Source organism: Trichechus manatus, unplaced genomic scaffold (assembly GCF_000243295.1).
Source record: "Trichechus manatus latirostris isolate Lorelei unplaced genomic scaffold, TriManLat1.0 scaffold00103, whole genome shotgun sequence".
In the NCBI taxonomy this organism is placed as follows: Eukaryota; Metazoa; Chordata; class Mammalia; order Sirenia; family Trichechidae; genus Trichechus; species Trichechus manatus.
The window spans coordinates 3,338,373-3,343,606 of NW_004444039.1; positions in this window are offsets into that span (position 1 = coordinate 3,338,373).

The window sequence follows — 5,234 nt, forward strand, 5'->3', positions numbered from 1 at the left end:
GGCGAGTGTCCGCGCCGCGCCTGCCCCCCTTCCCCTCGGCTGACCCGTGGGGCCCGGGAGCAGTCTCCGGGCACGCCCGGAACGGGAGTGAACTACCGCTGTCGTGACTGACATACTCATTACAATGATGTCCTAGCAAGAACGTTAATTACCCAGGCGTCCTTCAGAGTCCTGTGAAAAGTTCGTGCATCGCCAGGCTGCCCCAGATTTTACTGATTAACTATTCTTCCTAAATTCCCCTCAGTAATTCATTTTTAAGGAATCATTAATGGGCCGAGGGAACGGCGCCTACACAGTCAGTACATCTAAAGGCTAAACTTTCAAGGTTTTTGTTTCTGGATTAGAGCACCATAGAAAGAGCAGGTCACAATCTGGAAATTTAAAACGTGGGGCATGAACGTATAATAAAGATCGACTGGTATAATAAAAGGATGTTTGAAGCTACTGGTGTTCACGTCAATAAACTTTTTGAATGCCTATTGCACCTAGCATAGGTACTGACTGGTCCCTTGTGTGGGGACAAAAAGAATACGTCTTTGTTGAATGAATGAAATATAAGGCGCCAGGCTAGGAGTTGCAAAGAAAAATGAAATTGTTCTGTCCTAAAGGGTTGTTTTCCTATACAGCCATGTGTACACATTCAGGATGGAAAGAAGAATGTGTTAGGAGATATAAAAGGTCTGCAAAGTACTGGGAAGGGAAAGGACAGTGCTTAAGAATGGAAGAGATAGAGTGGCTATCAAAATATAAAGAATTAAGAACAAGGTGCAAGATCAACACTTTTATAAAGGTTGGTGGGAATATACATTTGTAGAACTGGTTGTTGTTCTGTACCATCAAGTCGATTCCGACTCATAGCAACTCTGTATGACAGAGTAGAACTGCCCCTTAGGGTTTCCTAGGCTGTAATCTTTAGGGGAGCAGATGGCCATGTCTTTTCTCCCACGGAGAGGTTGGTGGGTTCAAACCGCCTGCCTTCTAGCTAGTAGCTCAGTGCTTAACCATTGTACCACCAGGCCTCCTTGTAGAATTGGTTGTTGTTGTTAGGTGCCGTGGAGTCAGTTCTACTCGTAGAGACCCTAAGTACAACAGAAGGAAACACTCCCCAGTCCTCGGACATTCTCACTGGTTGTTATGCTTGAGCCCATTGTTGCGGCCACTGTGTCAATCCATCTTGTTGAGGGTCTTCCTCTTTTTCGCTGACCCTCTACTTTACCAAGCATTATGTCCTTCTCCAGGGACTGGTCCCTCCTAATAACACGTCCAAAGCATGTGAGACTAAGTCTCACCATCCTTGCTTCTAAGGAGCATTCTGGTTGTACTTTTTCCAAGACAAATTTGTTCATACTTCTGGCAGTCCATGGTATACTCAATATTCTTCACCAGCACTGTAATTCAAAGGTGTCAATTCTTCTTCAGTCTTTCTTACTCATTGTCTAGCTTTCACATGCTTATGAGGTGATTGAAAACACCATGGCTTGGGTGAGGTGCACCTTAGTCTTCAAGGTGACATCTTTGCTTTTCAACACTTTAAAGAGGTCTTTTGCAGCAGATTTGTCCAATGCAATGTGTCTTTTGATTTCTTGACTGCTGTTTCCATGGGTGTTGGTTGTGGATCCAAGGAAAAGGAAATCCTTGACAGCTTCAATCTTTTCTCTGTTTATCATGATGTTGCTTATTGGTCCAGTTGTGAGGATTTTTGTTTTCTTTATGTTGAGGTGTAATCCATACTGAAGGTTATGGTCTTTGATCTTCATCAGTAAGTGCTTCAAGTCCTCTTCACTTTCAGCAAGCAAGGTTGTATCATCTGCATATCGCAGGTTGATAATGCATCTTCCTCCAATTTTGATGCCCCGTTCTTCTTCATAGAGTCCAGCTTCTTGGATTATTTGCCCAGCATACAGATTGAATAGGTATGGTGAAAGGATACAACCTTGACGCACACCTTTCCTGATTTTAAACCACACAATATCCCTTTGTTCTGTTGGAACAACTGCCTCTTGATCTGTGTACAGGTTCCTTATGGGCACAATTAAGTGCTCTCAAATTCCCATTCTTTGCAATGTTATCCATAATTTGTTATGATGCACACAGTCGAATGCCTTCACATAGTCAATGAAACACAGGTAAACATCTTTCTGGTATTCTCTGCTTTCAGCCAGGATCCATCTGACATCAGCAATGATATCCCTGGTTCCACATCCTCTTCTGAATCCAGCTTGAACTTCTGGCAGTTTGTCGATGTACTGCTGCAGCCACTTTTGAACGATCTTCAGCAAAATTTTACTTGCATGTGATACTAATGATATTGTTTGATAATTTCAGTTGGATCACCTTTCTTGGGAATAGGCATGAATATGGGTGGGGAGCTAGTTAGTTCTTTAAAATATGTTTAATGGATGAAAGCAAAAATTATAACATTTTCTGACGATGTTTTCAATGTTTATAGATGTAATATATACGATAACTACAGAATAAAGGGGCAAGGTATGCTGGTGAGGTTTCTACATTGCATTTGAAGTGGTAAAATATTGATTCTAAGTAGATTTAGAAAAATTAAGCATGTATATTTTAAGCCCTATTAAAAAACCAAACCAAACCCACTGCCGTCGAGTTGATTCCGACTCATAGCAACCCTATAGGCCAGAGTAGAACTGCCCCATAGAGTTTCCAAGGAGTGCCTGGTGAATGTCAAACTGCCAAACTTTTGGTTAGCAGCCGGACTCTTAACCACTGTGCCACCAGGGTTTCCTTTAATCCCTATGCATCCCATAAGCATACTGTACAAAGAGATATAGTAAAAAAACAATAGGTAAATTAAAATGGAATACTAAAAAATGTTGAAATAACCTAAAAAGGGATAGGAAATAGGAAATAAAAGGACAAAAAGAGCGAACAAACTGAAACAATAGATATAAATGGTCTAAACCAAAGGTAGAGAAACTTTTTTTTTTTGAATAATGTTTATGTACTGTGTTTTTGGTGAAGGTTTACACAGCGGTTTAGGTTCCCATTCAACAATTTCTACATAAGTTGTTTGGTAACATTGGTTACATTCTTTGTGATGTGTGAACATTCTCAATATTTCCATTCTGATTGTTCGGTTCCCATTAATCTAGTTTCCCTGCCCCCTTACTTTCTCATCTTTGTTTTAAGTTAATTGTTGACCTGGTCTCATATAGGTGATTTTTTTTTTTAAAACTACAAATTTTCTTTTAACATCTCTTAGAAATAGAAGAATATTTCCACAAATGCAGCCCCACATGCCTTCCAAACCACAAGCTTACCAGACAGTTCATCAGAACTTCATTTTAGTCTACCTAGTGGGTTTTTTTTCTTTCCATTCTTCTTTTTTTAAATAATACTTTATTGTGTCTTTTGGTGAGAGTTTACACAGCAGATTAGATTCCCATTTAACAATTTCTACACAAATTTTTCAGTGACATTAATTACATTTTTCACAATGTGTCAACATTCTTATTGATTCCATTCTGATTGTCATGTGAGCTCTTTCTTTTCCTTCTAAATTTTATTTTGTTGTTGTTGAGAATACAGCAAAACATGCACCAATTCAACAGTTTCTACATGGACAATTTGGTGACACTGATTACATTCTTCAAGTCATGCAACCATTCTCACCCCCCTGTTCTGAGTTGTCCCTCCCCCATTAACATAAATTCACTGACCACTAAGGTTCCAATCTAATCTTTCAAGTTGCTGTTGTCAATTTGATCCCATATAGATAGTTCTTAAAGGAGCGTAATGCTCAAAGACCTTTTTTGCTAGTTAAGCTAAAGTATTGTTTGGTTTTAAAATGACTTTAGGGGCTGTTTCTGGTTTGAGGTTTAACGATTATCTCAGGACAATAGTTTCAGGAGTTCATCTACCCTCCATGGCTCCAGAAAGTCTAGAGTCCATGAGAATTTGAAATTCTGTTCTAAAATTTCCCCCTTTAGATCAGGATTCTTCTGTGGAATCTTTGATCAAAATATTCAGTAATGATAGCTGGGCACCATGCAGTTCTTCTGGTCTCATAGCAAAGGAGGCAGTTGTTCATGGAGGCAATTAGCCACACGTTCCATTTCCTCCTCCTATTCCTGACTCTCCTTCTTACTCTGTTGCTCCAGGTCAATCGAGACCAACTGCTGTGCCTTGGATGGCTGCTTGCAAGCCTTTAAGACCCCAGACACTACACAACGAACTAGGAGGCAGAACAGAAGCACTAAACACGTTAATAGGCAAATTAACTGGAAAGTCCCATGAAACCATGACCCTAAACCTCCAAACCAAGGAACCAAATTCCAGGAGGTATTTGGTTGTTCATAAGCAGCCTCAACAGCTGCTCTTTTTTTTTAATCATTGTTGTAAATAAATCTATCACATAACTGTTGCCAATTCAACTTTTTACAGGTGTACAACTTATTGACAGTAATTACAATAATTGGCTGTGCAACCCTCATATAGGTGATTTATTAAAGGAGCACAGTACTTACGGATGATATTCATTATTTTGTGAGCCAATTTATTATTTAGCTACAAGGTGACTGTAGGGCTTAGTTTTAATTCAAGGTTTGAAGAGTATCTCAGGGCAGTAATCTTGGGGAGTCCTCCAGTCTCAACCTGTCCAGTAGGTTTGTTTTTTGTTTTTCTTTGAAATTTGAGGTTCTGTTCCACATTTTTCTCCCATTCTATCAGGATCCATTATGGCCCTGATCAGAATGATTGGTAGCGGTAGCCGGACATGATCTAGTTATTCTGGTCTCAGGGTAGATGAGGCTGTGGCTCGTGTAAACTATTAGTCCTGTAAACTAGTTTCTTTTTTCAGTCTTTGGTTTCCTTCTTTCTCTTTTGCGCCGGGTGAGTAGAGACCAATAGTTGTGTCTTAGACGGCCACGTGCAAGCTTTGAAGACTGCAGACGTTATTCACCAAGGTAGGATATGGAACACAAACATGATGAACTATATTATGCCAATTGACTAAGATGTCCTCCGAGACTATGGTCCTAATCCTTCAAACCCAGAAATCTAATCCCGGGTGGTTGGTTACGTCTAAGAAGTATCTGTAATTTTGCCCGCTATGTACTTTATTATATATGTGAATATATTTGCATACAGTCACACAGATGCAGATATATATACATTTCCATACACCTATATACGCACACATGTATACATACCTATACCGAGATGGAGTGACACAGTGTCTGCAACAGTGGGCTCAGACATAGCAATAA